Source organism: Balaenoptera borealis (genome assembly GCF_965194805.1).
Source record: "Balaenoptera borealis genome assembly, chromosome: 2".
In the NCBI taxonomy this organism is placed as follows: Eukaryota; Metazoa; Chordata; class Mammalia; order Artiodactyla; family Balaenopteridae; genus Balaenoptera; species Balaenoptera borealis.
This window is the reverse complement of record NC_138867.1, coordinates 127,341,619-127,356,416: the sequence shown is the minus strand read 5'-3', so window position 1 is coordinate 127,356,416 and position 14,798 is coordinate 127,341,619. Positions and strand designations below refer to the sequence as shown.

Below are 14,798 nucleotides of genomic sequence, written 5' to 3'. Positions count from 1 at the left end.
CATTCAGTCCTTACCAGCTAATGAAATAAGTGCTGTTATTCCTGTTTTGCAAGTCTAATTTCATGTGGTGTATTAGTTTGCTAGGGTTGTTGTAACAAAATACCACAGACTGGACTTCCCTGGTGGTGCAGTGGTTAAGAATCTGCCTGCCAATGCAGGGGGCATGGGTTCCATCCCTGGTCCGGGAAGATCCCACATGCCGCGGAGCAACTGAGCCCGTGCACCACAACTACTGAGCCTGTGCTCTAGAGCCCGTGCTGTGCAACAAGAGAAGCCACCACAATGAGAAGCCTGTGCACCGCAACGAAGGGTAGCCCCCGCTCGCCGCAACTAGAGAAAGCCTGTGCACAGCAACGAAGACCCAACGCAGCCAAAAATAAAACAAAAAAAAAAACCCCCAAAACATATTAATACCACAGGCTGGGTGGCTTAAACAATGGAAATTTATTTTCTCCTGGTTCTAGAGACTGGAAGTCCACAAGCCAGGTGTTAGCAGAGTTGGTTTCCTCTGAGGCTTCTGTCTTTGGCTTGCAGATGGTAGCCTTCCTGCTGCCTCATCACCTGGTCTTTCCTCTGTGCACCTACATCCCTGGCGTCTCTCCCTGTGTCCTACTCTCCTCTTCTTATAAGGATATCAGTCAAATTGGAATAGGGCTCATCCTCACAGCCTCATTTTTACTTACCACCTCTTTAAAGGCCCTGTCTCAAATACAGCCACATTCTGAGGAAATGGGGGTTAGGGCTTCAACATATGAATTTGGGGGGGACACAGTTTAGCCCATAACCCTCCCTAGTAAATGGTGAGGCTGAGATTTGTACTCAGAGAGGCTGAGTCTAGCCATGGTGCTGTCATGTTTCTGCCACAGCTCAGGGTAGTGCCCACATAGGCAAAGTCTTTACAACCCAGACCGGCAGTGGGAGGGATGGTATCCAATGAAAACCTTAGCAAACAGGAAGTCCCTGGTGGAATATGAGAGTTTTGGCTCCCTGGGGTGGCTGGGGCTAACCAGGCCCTGCCTGATTGTCAAAGCACTTGTGTTTTCTTTTCCCTGAAGCATCTTCAGATTGTTTTCCTTTAGCTTCCCGAAGACCAGTCCTCATGAAGAAAGTGAGGGAATACTCATCCTTACTCCCTTCCCACTTGTGTCAGAGGGAACAATATTTCCCAAAGTGTGGAATTCAAACTAGTGCTGAATATGTAAGGTAAGTGTAGATGTGACTCAGGCCAACATATTTGAAGAGTTATGAATTTATTTGAGTTTGCATTAAAAGCATAAAATCGGTCCTTATTTGATATTGATAAACAGAAGTCAGGAATGAGCCAATTGAAAGAAAAATATCACACAAATAGCATTAAGTAAATAAATAATCTGATGAAACTTGTGGAGGTGGTGTTTGAGTGACTGAAATTTGGGAAACACTAGGATAGTTTCCGCCCGAGGAGGAAACCCTTTTGGTCATGGGCATAGATGTCCACCTTACTTTTTTGACCTGATTTATCTATACACTTGGCCCTCATTTGCCCTGAGGACTAACCATGGGGGCGACTGCAGGCCTTTGGTGTCTCTGCCCGTGCCCCTGTGCCAGTCACATTGGAGGCCAGGTGAAGAGGCAAGTGGACGCTTGGGTGATAGTGAGACGCCAGCCCTTGTCGTCATGGCTTCTGGGTTTTATTTATTGAGAGTCTTGCTCTAGGGCTTATGAATAGCTTGGCAGTGGCCCACAGCTCTGTATGTAAAAGCAGGTATTTATCACTGTGAGATCAAGAGTTTTGGCAACTTGAAGTCTGATGTGGAATGAAGTATTTAAAATTTAATTACACGTGGGGCATTAACAGAGTTGGCATAACTCCGCAAACTCAATTCATAATCTCTGTGAATTTTAGCCGTGCTTTGTTACCCTTAAATTCCAAGCCCTTCTACTCTACATTTGGCTCTGTTCAGTGGCCAGCTGCAGCTGCTGACACCGTCCACAGCCAGACCCCATGTTTCCACACCAGGTGCCTCGTGAGGACGAGCAGCTCTGGATGCAGGAGAGCTGGCTGCTTGTCTGATCTGCTCAAATGCTCAGTGGGCCTGTTCTGTGGCTGCAAAATGCAACCATTGTATTGGCTTTAAGCTCTAACCTTCTATGATTTCTGTGGCCCCCCCCCCCGGTTGTGTTCTGCTTTATTAACATAAGGTTGCCCTCCAGTGTCCAGAGAGGTCATGTGCACAGGGAAAGGGATGCCTTCTAGAACTTCAGAAAGTCAGACACAAAATGTTGTTATGGCTGTCCAAAAAAAGAAAGATGGTGTATAGCAGCAATTCTCAAGCTTCACTGTGTGTGTGAATCACCTGGAAGTCTTATTAAAATATGGGTTCGGATTGAGTAGGTTGAGAGGGGGACTGAGATTCTACATTCCTCACAAGCTCCCTGGTGACTCCAGTGCTGCTGGTTGGGGACCACACTTTGAGTGGCTAGACTTAGAGCAATTCTCCCTGCTTCTGGTAGGTTAACAACCATAGTGCAAGCCAGACAGTCTCCACGAAGCCTGCATGAATGAGAGGTGTCCTCCCATTCCCTCTGCATGTTCTGGTCTCTGCCTGCCTTCCCACCTCTTATAATGTCACTCTCCCCTTCCTTTGCTTTGCCCCAATGTATTTTAGTTCCTCAGGTACATCAGGCTTTTACTCATCTCAGTGCCTTTGCATATGCTGTTCTCTGTGCCCAGAATGCTCCCATCCCCACTTTTCCCTTGGTACTTTGTTGTCATCCTTCAGTAAGGGCATGAAGTGAGTTTCTTTCTGCTCCTCTTTTCTGGTGCCCTCTTTGTGTCTCTGTGGCAGTTAACTTTGTGTGCCATCTCTTTTTCTGTTTTCTTATTTACGATCTGTTTCCTCTTTTAGACCAGAGCTACACGAGAGCTCACACCTGCCTTGCACACAGTTGTATCCTCAGTGTTCCTGCTTCACAGCAGATGCTCAATAAGTAAATATTTGCTGGGCCTGTGTGTAGCCAGGGAGCAAGGGAACATTATTGAGTTTACTTTTGCACATTTGAACCACCTGTCTCAAGGGGCTGTGGTGGGGATGATACTTAGAAGAATCATAGAATGAAAGGTCAGGAAAGGAGCTCCTTTTAAGCCACATCTCATCATCAGAGATGTCAAAATGTGAAAAAAGTATATATCTTAGAAAGGATGAAATACAGTAAGTGTAACGTTTCTTAAACAGTTATGTCAAATTAGTTTTTGCAACATTAAATTAAACAAAGAACTTCATAGGACTTTTGGCAATGTGCTTGTGATTCTCTGAGGGGAGGGACAGTGGCTGTGGCCGAGACCCTGTGATTCACTTACCCAGTGGCCATTCCGTCTGCCCCGTTTCTCTTCTTTGCCAGTGGAGCACCCGCCTCCAACTATCAAGGCTGAAAATGCCAATTACTCAATTTCCCAACTGTTTTTGCAGCAAGGGCATGAGCCTATTCCGCAGTTCTGCCAGCAGAACCTGCAGAGAAGCCTACTGAGGACTTCTGGGAAGGTTTTTCTGCTTAAAAGAGACACTCAAAGGGAAATTTCTTTCCTGTTTTTCGATGTGATTGTGTGAGGACATGATGCCTGGAGCCACAGCAGGCTCTTGTAAACCTGAGGAGTCACACCTGAGAATGGTGGAGTGGAGCAATGCAAAGAACCTGGGCAAGGATGGAATGAAGAGGTGCCGAGAATCTGGGCTCCCGACAGCATCACTGAGCTGCTGTTTCGACTAGCCCTGCATCTTGGACCTCTCTCTGGTTGTGGAAGATGATATATGTTCTCCTTGTTTAAGCCACTTTTAAGAGGCACTCTTTACTTGCAGCTGAAAGCATCCTGACTGATAAGAGTGGTTAAACTGGTTTCTTCAGTCAGTGAGGAGGGAATTGGCTCCTGGCTTCACCACAGGAATTATATGTCCTCTTCAAAGCTGCTTCCTCCTCTGTGAGGTGCAGGTAAGAAGAATGGCTACCTCTTGGGTTGTTATAGAGGCTTAAACGAGATGATGGGTGGAAAGTCCTCAGCACAGAACTTGGCACATTGTCGGTACTTAATAATGAGGAGCTGTTATTATTATTAAAATTGAAGTATAGTTGGTTTACAATTTTGTGTTAGTTTCGGGTATACAGCAAAGTGATTCAGTTACATATATATGTATTATTTTTTATTCAGATTATTTTTCATTATAGGTTATTACAAGATATTGAATATTGTTCCCTGTGTCATACAGTAAATCTTTGTTGCTTATCTATTTTGTATAGAATAGTGTGTGTCTGTTAATCTCAAACTCCTAATTTATCCTTCCCCTGACTCCCTTTCCGTTTTGGTAACCATAAGCTTGTTTTTTATGTCTGTGAATCGTGTTTCTGATTTGCAAACAGATTCATTTGTATTATTTTCTATATTCCATATATAAGTGATATATAATATTTGCTTTCTCTGTCTGACTTCACTTACTGTGATATTCTCTAGGTCCATCCATGTTGCTGCAAATGGGCAATGTTTCATTCTTTTTCATAACTGAGTAATATTCCATTGTATATATATACCACATCTTCTTTATCCATTCATCTGTTGATGGACATTTAAGTTGTTTCCATGTCTTGACTATTGTTAATAGTGCTGCAGTGAACATTGGGGTGCATGTATCTTTTCGAATTAGGAGTTAGGGTTTTGTGTTTTTTTGCATGTATGCCCAGAAGTGGGATTGCTGGATCATATGGTAGCTCTATTTTTAATTTTTTTTTCTATTTTTAGTTTTTTAAGGAACCTTCATATTGTTCTCCATAGTGACTGTACCAATTTACATTCCCACCAACAGCGAAGGAGGGTTCCCTTTTTTCCATACCCTGTCCAACATTTATTATTTACAGACGTTTAAAAAAAATTTTTTTTTTAAATTTATTCATTTATTTTGGCCACACCATGTGACATGCAGGATCCTAGTCCCCCGACCAGGGATTGAACCTGCGCCCCCTGCAGTGGAAGTTCAGAGTCCTAACCACTGAACCGCCAGGGAAGTCCGATTTGCAGACTTTTTGATGATAGCCATCCTGACCTGTGTAAGGTGATACCTCATTGTGGTTTTTATTTGCATTTTTCTAATAATTAGCAATGTTGAGCATCCTTTCATGTGCCTGTTGGCCGTCTTTATGTCTTCTTTGGAGAAATGTCTATTTAGGTCTTCTGCCTGTCTTTTGATTGAGTTGTTTGTTTTTTTGATATTGAATTGTATGAGCTGTTTGTATATTTTGGAAATTAACCCCTTGTTGGTTGCATCATTTGCAAATATTTTCTCCCATTCCATAATGTTGTCTTTTTGTTTTGTGGAAAAGCTTTTAAGCTTGATTAGGTCCCATTTGTTTATTTTTGCTTTTATTTCTTTTCCTTTGGGTGATTGATCTAAGAAAATATTCTACGATTTATGTCAGAGAATGTATTGCCTGTGTTCTCTTCTAGGAATTTTATGATGTCATGTCTTATATTTAAGTCTTTAAACCATTTTGAGTTTATTTTTGTATATGGCTTGAGGAAGTGTTCTAATTTCATTGATTTACATGAGGCTGTCCAGCTTTCCCAACACCACTTGATGAAGAGACTTTTTCCCATTTTATATTCTTGCCTCCTTTGTCAAAGATTAATTGACTGTAGGTGTGTAGGTTTATTTCTGGGCTCTCTTGTCTGTTCCGTTGATCTGTATGTCTGTTTTTGTACCAATACAACACTGCTTTGATTACGGGAGCTTTGTAGTATTGTCTGAAGTCTGGGAGGGTTATGCCTCCTACTTGTTTTTTGTTTTTTTCCTCAGGATTGCTTTGGCAATTCTGGGTCTTTTATGGTTCCATATAAATTTGGGGATTATTTGTTATGGTTCCATGAAAAATGTCATGGGTAATTTGACAGGGATCACATTAAACCTGTAGTTAGTATTGCCATTTTAACAATATTAATTCTTCCCATCCAAAAGCATGGGATATCTTTCCATCTCTTTGAATCATCTTCAATTTCCTTTAACAGTGTTTTATCTTTTAAAACTTTACTGAAGTATAATTAACATATAATAAGCAGCACATATTTAAAATGTACTATTTGATGAATTTTGATATATGAATACACCCATGAAATCATCAACCCCCAAAGTTCCTCCTCCCGCTTTGTAAAGTAATCCCCTCTATTCCCCACTCCCATCCCCAAGCAATCCTGATCTGCTTTTTCTTTAATTGAAGTATAGTTGGTTTACAGTGTTGTGTTGATTTCTGCTACACAGCAAAGTGACTCAGTTATATGGTTTATCCCAGGATATTGGATATAGTTCCCTGTGCTATACAGTAGGACCTTGTTGTTAATCCATTCTGTATGTAATAGTTTGCATCTACTAACCCCAAACTCCCAGTCTATCCCTCCCCTACCTTCCTCCCCGTTGGCAACCACAAATCTGTTCTCTATGTCTGTGAGTCTGTTTCTGTTTTTTACATACGTTCATTTGTGCCATATTTTAGATTCCATATGTAAGTGATATCATGTGGTATTTGCCTTTCTCTTTCAGACTTATTTCACTTAGTATGATAATCTCTGGTTGCATCCATGTTGCTGTAAATGGTATTATTTCATTCTTTTTTATGGCTGAGTAGTATTCCATTGTAGATATATACCACATCTTCTTTATCCATTCACCTGTCAATGGACATTTAGGTTGTTTCCATGTTTTGGCTGTTGTGAACAGTGCTGCTGTGAACATAGGGGTGCATGTATCTTTTTGAATTATATTTTTATCTGGGTATATTCCCAGGAGTGGGATTGCTGGATCATATGGTAATTCTATTTTTAGTTTTCTGAGAAACCTCCATACTGTTTTCCATAGTGGCGGTACCAATTTACATTCCCACCAACACTGTAGGAGATTTCCCTTTTCTCCACACCCTCTTCAGCATTTATTTGTAGACTTTTTAATGATGGCCATTCTGATCGGTGTGAGGTGGTACCTCATTGTAGTTTTGATTTGCATTTCTCTGATAGTGATGTTGAGCATCTTTTCATGTGCCTATTGGCCATCTGTATGTCTTCTTTGGAAAAATGTCTATTTAGGTCTTCTGCTCACTTAAAAAATAATTAATTAATTAATTTTTGGCTGGGTTGACTCTTCATTGCTGCGCGTGGGCTTTCTCTAGTTGCGGCAAGTGGGGGCTACTCTTCGTTGTGGTGTGCGGGCTTCTCACTGCGGTCGCTTCTCTTGTTGCTGAGCACAGGCTCTAGGCACGCAGGCCTCAGTAGTTGTGGCATGAGGGCTCAGTAGTTGTGGCTTGTCGGCTCTAGAGCGCAGGCTCGGTAGTTGCGGCGCATGGGCTTAGTTGCTCCACAGCATGTGGAATCTTCCTGGACCAGGGCTCCAACCTGTGTCCCCTGCATTAGCAGGCGGATTCTTAACCACTGCGCCACCAGGGAAGCCCTTTCTGCCCATTTTTTGATTGGGTTGTTTTGTTTGTGTTTTTGTTGAGTTGTATGAGCTGTTTGTATATTTTGGAGATTAAGCCCTTGTCAGCCACATCATTTGCAAATATTTTCTCCCATTCCATAGCTTGTCTTTTTGTTTTGTTTCTGGTTTCCTTTGCTGTGCAAAAGCTTGTAAGTTTGATTAGGTCCCATTTGTTTATTTTTGTTTCTGTTTCTATTGCCTTGGGAGACAGACCTAAGAAAACATAGGTATGATTTATGTCAGAGAATGTTTTGCCTGTGCTCTCTTCTAGTAATTTTATGGTGTCATGTCTTATGTTTTAAGTCTTTAAGCCATTTTGGGTTTATTTTTGTGCATGGTGTGAGGCTGTGTTCTAACTTCATTGATTTACATGCAGCTGTCTAACTTTCCTAGCACCACTTGCTGAAGAGACTTTTTCCCATTTTATATTCTTGCCTCCTTTGTCGAAGATTAATTGACCATAGGTGTGTGGGTTTATTTCTGGGCTCTCTAGTCTGTTCCATTGATCCGTATGTCTGTTTTTGTGCCAGTACCACACTGTTTCGATTACAGGAACTTTGTAGTATTGTCTAAAGTCTGGGAGGGTTATGCCTTCTGCTTTTTTTCTTCCCTCAGGACTGCTTTCACAATTATGGGTCTTATATGGTTCCATATAAATTTCAGGGTTGTTATAGTTCTGTGAAAAATGTCATGAGTAATTTGATACAGATCACATTAAATCTGTAGATTGCTTTGGACAGTATTGCCATTTTAACAATACTAATTCTTCTAATCCAAGAGCATGGCATGTCTTTCCATTTCTTTGAGTCATCTTTAATTTCCTTTATTAATGTTTTATAGTTCTCAGTGTATAAGTCTTTCACCTCCTTGGTCAGGTTTATTCCTGGGTACTTTCTTTGGTGTGATTTTAAAAGATACGGGTTTTTGGTTTTTTTTTACATTCCCTTTCTGATATTTCATTGTTAGTGTAAAGAAATGCAACCCATTTCTGAGTGTTAATCTTGTATTCTGATACTTTGCTTAATTCATTTATCAGTTCTAGTAGTTTTCGTGTGGAGTCTTTAGGATTTTCTATATATAGTATCATATCATCTGCATATAGTGACAATTTTACCTTTTTCCTTCCAATTTGGATACATTTTATTTCTTTTTTTTGTCTGATTGCTGTTGCTAGGACTTCCAATACTGTGTCGAATAGAAGTGGTGAGAGTGGGCATCCTTGTCTTGATCCAGAATTTAGCTTTTCACCATTGAGTATTATGTTGGCTGTGGGTTTCTCATAAATGGCTTTTATTATGTCAAGATATGTTCCCTCTATACCCACTTTGCTAAGAGTTTTTATCATGAATGGATGCTGAATTTTATCAAATGCTTTCTCTGCATCTATTGAGATGATCATGTGGTTTTTGTTTTTCTTTTGTTAATGTGGTGTATCACAGTGGTTGAACCATCCTTGTGAACTTGGGATGAACCCCACTTGGTTGTGGTGTATGATCTTTTTTATGTGTTGTTGGAGTTGGTTTGCTAATATTTTGTTGAGAATTTTTGCATCTACATTCATCAAAGATATTGGCCTGTAATTTTCTTTTTTGGTGATATCTTTGTCTGGTTTTGATATCAGGGTGATGGTGGCTTCATAGGATGTCTTTGGGAGTGTTCCCTCCTCTTCAGTCTTTTGGAAGGATTTGAGAAGGATTGGTATAAGTTCTTTGTATGTTTGGTAGAATTTGCCTGTGAAGCCATCTGTTCCTGGACTTTGGTTTGTAGGGAGTTTTTTGTTTTTTTTAAATTTTATTACACATTCTATTTCACTTCTAGTGATTGGTTTGTTCAAATTATCTATTTCTTGATTCAATTTTGGTGGACTGTATGTTTCTAGAATGTTGTCCATTTCTTCTAGGTTGTCAAATTTGTTGGCATATAATTGTTCATATTATAGTATTCTTTTATGGTTTTTTGCACTTATGTGGTATTGAGATTTCTCCTTTTTCATTTCTTATTTTGTTTATTTGGGTTCTCTTTTCTTCTTGGTGAGCCTGACCAGAGGTTTGTCAATTTTGTTTACCCTTTCAAGGAACCAGCTCTTGGTTTTATTGACTTTTTTTCTATTTTTTAAATCTCTATTTTATTTATTTCCTCTCTGAGCTTTATTATGTCCTTCCTTCTGCTGACTTTAGTTTTTGTTTGTCCTTCTTTTTCTAATTCTTTTAGGAGGTAGGTTAGGTTGTTTATTCGAGACTTTTCTTGTTTTTTGAGGAAGGCCTGTATCACTATGAACTTCCCTCTAAGATCTGCTCTTGCTGAATCCCATAGATTTTGTATGGCTGTGTTTTCATTGTAATTTGTCTCAAGGTATTTTTTATTTTCCTTTGTGATTTCCTTGTTGACCCATTGGTTTCTTAGTAGCATGTTGTTTAGTCTCCATGTAATCTTTTTTTTTTTTTTTCTCATTTCTTTTCCTGTGGTTGATTTCTACTTTCATGCCGTTGTGGTCAGAGAATATGCTTGAAATAATTTCTGTACTCTTGAATTTGTTGAGGTTTGTTTTGTGCCCTAGTATGGGGTCATTCTTAGAGAATCTTCCATGTGCACTTGAAAAGAATGTGTATTCTGGGTTTTTTTGGATGTAATATCCTGAAAATATAAATTAAGTCTAACTGTTCCATTGTATCATTTAGGACCTCTGTTGCCTTATTGATTTTCTGTCTGGAAGATCTGTCCATTGATGTGAGTGAGGTGATAAAGTCTCCTACTATTATTGTATTCCCATTAATTTCTCCCTTTATGTCTGTTAGTATTTGTTTTATGTATTTGGGTGCTCCTGTATTGGGTGCATATATGTTGATGAGTGTAAAATCCTCTTCTTTTATTGAGCGTTTTATCATTGTATAGTGTCCTTCTTTGTCTTCCTTTATGGCCTTTGTTTTAAAGTTTATTTTGTCTGGTATGAGTATTGCGACTCCCGCTTTCTTGTCATTTCCGCTTGCCTGAAATATATTTTTCCATTCCCTCACTTTCAATCTATGTGTATCCTTTTTTGTAAAGTGAGTCTCTTGTAGGCAGCATATTGTAGGCTCTTGTTTTTTAATCCAGTCTGCCACTCTATGTCTTTTGATTGGAGCATTTAGTCCATTGACATTTAAGGTAATTATTGATAAATATGTATTTATTGCCATTTTAAACCTTGTTTTCCAGTTGATTCTATGTTTCTTCTTGTTCCTTTCTTTTTCTTTTTGTGGTTTGATGATTTCTTTTATCTTATGCTTGTGTTCTCTTCTTTTTGGTTTTTGTGGATCTACTGTATGTGTTTGATTTGTGGTTACTCTGTTTTTCAAGTATGTTAACCCTTTCCTATATCTGCTTGCTTTAGACTGATAGTCATATAGGCTCAAACACATTCTAAAAAAAAGATTTCCTCTTTTACATCTTCATGTTTATCCTTTTGCTGTTCCTGTGTTTATCATCACTTTCCAAATAGGTTTTTTTTTTTCTTTTTGATCTGTATACTGGCTTATTTAAGTGATTTACTTTCCAACTGTAATTTTCTCTTTCCTATGTCTTCTTGCTTCTTTTCTATTTAGAGAAGACCTTTCAGTATTTCTTTTAGGAGAGGTTTAGTATTGCTGTATTCTTTTAGTTTTTGCTTGTCTGAGAAATTATTTATCTCTCCTCCTATTTTATTTTTTAAAGTTTTTTTTTTAAATAAATTTATTTATTTATTTATGGGTGTGTTGGGTCTTCGTTGCTGCGCGCGGGCTTTCTCTAGTTGCAGCGAGTGGGGGCTACTCTTCGTTGCGGTGCGTGGGCTTCTCTTGCTGCAGAGCATGGGCTCTAGGCACGCAGGCTTCAATAGCTGTGGCACGCGGGCTCAGTAGTTGTGGCACATGGGCTTAGTTGCTCCACAGCATGTGGGATCTTCCCGGACCAGGTCTCAAACGCGTGTCCCCTGCATTTGCAGGCGTATTCTTAACCACTGCGCCACCAGGGAAGTCCCTCCTCCTATTTTAAATGATAATCTTGCTGGGTAGAATATTCTAGGTTGCAGAATTTTCCCTTTCAAGGGAATATTGAATAATATTTTGAATATATTTTGAATATTTTGAATATTTGAATAATATTTTGCCACTCCCTTCTGGCCTGCATTGTTTCTGTAGAGAAATCAGCCTTATTGGGGTTCCCTTGTAATTAACTCTTTGTTTTTTTCTTGCTGCCTTTAGAATCCTCTCTTTAACTTTTGCCATTTTTATTATAATATTTCTTGGTGTAGGTCTGCTTGGGTTCATCTTGTTTGGGACCCTCTGTGCTTCTTGTATCTGGATATCTATTTCCTTCTTTAGGTTTGGGAAGTTTTCAGCCATAATTTCTTCACATACATTTTCAATCCCCTTTTCTCTTTCATCTTCTTCTGGAATCCCTATTATGTGTGGATTGGCACACTTTGGTAGTGCAGACCCATATGTCTACGCTACGGTAGTGTGGTCTACACTACTATGCTAGACCCATAGGTCTCTTATATTGCTTTCTTTCTTGTTTCATTTGGCTTTCTGTCTGCTGTTCTGGTTGGGTAATTTCTATTATTCTCTCTTCCAGATCACTTTTTCTTTCTTCTCCATTATTCATTCTGCTGTACATTACCTTTAGCTCAGCTTTCGTCTTGGCAAATGAATTTTCTAATTTTTCTTGGCTGCTCCTCATAGTTTCTAGTTCCTTTTTACAGTAATCTGCACTTCTGTCAATTGCCTGTCTTAATTCCTGCAGTATTTTCATTACCTCCTTTTTTTTTTAAACAAATTTTTTAAAATTAATTAATTGATTAATTTAGTTTTGGCTGCACTGGGTCTTTGTTGCTGCACCTGGGCTTTCTCTGGTTGTGGCGAGTGGGGGCTACTCTTCGTTGTGGTGCGCGGGCTTCTCATTGCAGTGGCTTCTCTTGTTGCGGAGCATGGGTTCTAGGCGTGTGGGCTCAGTAGTTGTGGCACACGGGCTTAGTTGCTGCATGGCATGTGGGATCTTCCCAGAACAGGGCCCGAACCCATGTCCCCTGCATTGGCAGGCGGATTCTTAACCATTGCGCCACCAGGGAAATGCCATTACCTCCTTTTTGAATTCGGTGTCTATTAGATTGACGAGGTCTGTTTCATTGTTTCTTCCTTCAGGGGAAATCTCTTGGTCTTTTAACTGGGAGTGGTTTCTCTGCTTCTTCATTTTACTTATATTTCTCTTACTCTGTGAGTTTAGGAGAAACAGTTATCTATTATAGTCTTAGAGGGCTATTTATATGTGGGAGCGTCCCTGTGTAGTTTGTGTGGGTTTAATAATTTTTTGGCATGAGGGCTGCTTTCATTTGGATGCTTGCCATCTCTTTCCTCAGTGTGTGCTGGCTGTTATCCCCTTGATAGGGGGTGTGTAGGTACGTGGTCTATATGTGCTCCCAGGAAGGCGGGGGCAGTGATTGGCACCTGGTTGTGGGACTCTCATCGGCAGTGGCCAAAAAGCACTCCCAGGAAGTTGGGTGCAGCGATTGGCGCCTGCTCATAGGACTCTCGGCGGCAGCAGTGGCCCATGCCCACCTTTGGAGCCTGAGATGGCAGTGGTGCCTCCTGCCTGCCCCCAGAGCTCGTGTAGGTGGTGCCCTGTTGCCTGAAAGTGTGTGTGCAGAGAAGAAAGCTCCTATGGTGGTCCTGCCCCTCTCCTTGCCTGCCCCCCAACAATGGTGCCTTGCCTTTCTGGTGGGCCCAGGCTTTTTCCTGTACACCCTCTGTTATGGTGTACAACATCCCAGCCCTTTCAGGGGGCTCCTCCTTGCAGCCAGTCCCAGTCTTCTCCCCAGGTCTGATGTCCGAAGCCCAAGCCTCAGCACCCAAACCCCTCCCGCACCAGCAGACCAGCATCTCAAGCTGGGGAGTGCAGGGCAGTGGCACTGACTGTCTGTGCATGTCTCTCTCTGCTTTGCCCTGTGTATACTGGTTGCTGCACTCTCCTCCGAGGCTCCGAAGCTCCACCCTGTCCCTGCTGATCTCCCCACCAGCGAGGGGGCTTCCCAGCGTGCCAAGACCTTTACTCTTTCACAGCTCCCTCCCAGTGGCACAGGTCCCATCCGTATTCCTTTCTCTCTCTCTCTCTTTTTTTTTTTTTTTTGTCCTATCCAGTTACATGGAGATTTTTTTTCCCTTTTGGAAGTCTGAGGTCTTCTGACAGCATTCAGTAGATGTTCTGTGAGAATTGTTCCACATTTATTTTTGACGTATTTATGGGAGGAGGGGAGCTCCATGTCCTACTCCTTAGATCTTGATCCGATCTCCTAACAAAGTTTTATAGTTCTTAGGGTCTAGGTCTTTCATCTCTTTGGCTAGGTTTTTTCCTAGGTTTTTTTTTTTTTTTTTTGAAGCGATTTTAAACAGGATTGTTTTTTTACTCTCTTTTTCTATTTTATTGTTAGTGAAAAGAAATGCAACAGATTTCTGTATGTTAATCTTGTATCCTGCTACTTCGCTGAATTCATTTATTCTAATACTTTTTGTGTGGAGGGTTTTCTATATAGAGTATCATATCATCTGCATATAATGACAGTTCTACCTTTTCCCTTCCAATCTGTATACCTTTTATTTCTTTTACTTGTCTGATTGCTGTCGCTAGGAATTCCAATACTATGTTGAATAGAAGTGGTGAGAGTGGGCATCCTGTCTTGATCCAGAATTTAGCAGGAAGGCTTTCAGCTTTTCACCATTGAGTATTATGTTGGCTGTGGGTTTGTCATAAATAGCTTTTATTATGTTGAGATAAGTTCCCTCTGTACCCACTCTGGTTATTTATTTATTTATTTATTTATCATGAATGGATGCTGAATTTTGTCAAATGCTTTTTCTGCATCTTTTGAGATGATCATGTGGTTTTTGTCTTTTCTTTTGTTAATGTGGTGTATCACATTGATTGATTTGCATATGTTGAACCATCCTTGTGACCCTGAATGAATTCAACTTGATCATGGTGTATGATCCTTTTCATATATTGTTGGATTAGGTTTGCTAATGCTTTGTTGAGGATTTCCACATCTATATTCATCAAAAATATTGGTCTGTAATTTTTGTATAATGTCCTTGGTTTTGGTATCAGGGTGATGGTGGCTTCATAGAATTACTTGGGGAGTGTTCCCTCCTCTTCAGTCTTCTGAAATATTTTGAGAAGGCTAGGTATAACTTCTTTGATGTTTGTAGATGATTGTAGAATTCCCCAGTGAAGCCATCCAGCCCTGGACTTTTGTTTGTAGGGAATTTTTAAATTATAGGTTCTATTCCACTTTTAGTGATCGGTCTC

The 14,798-nt window shown here is 40.4% G+C and overlaps 1 protein-coding gene across 11 annotated transcripts in view; it reads left to right on the top strand.

Moving 5' to 3' along the window:
• Nucleotides 1–14,798, top strand: part of LOC309624565 (uncharacterized protein) — a 130,358-nt gene that overhangs the window by 80,258 nt on the left and 35,302 nt on the right. For 5 of the 11 annotated variants that reach the window (XR_014242016.1, XR_014242018.1, XR_014242019.1 and 2 more), the window contains 2 exons: nt 1,056–1,203; nt 2,889–3,966. The exons of 2 other annotated variants lie outside the window; for them this stretch is intronic. The gene's annotated coding sequence lies outside the window, so the exon portion shown is untranslated. Of the gene's footprint in view, nt 1–1,055; nt 3,967–14,798 lie in introns of all 11 variants that reach the window. 4 more of the 11 variants (XR_014242015.1, XR_014242017.1, XR_014242013.1 and 1 more) reach the window with 3 other exon arrangements.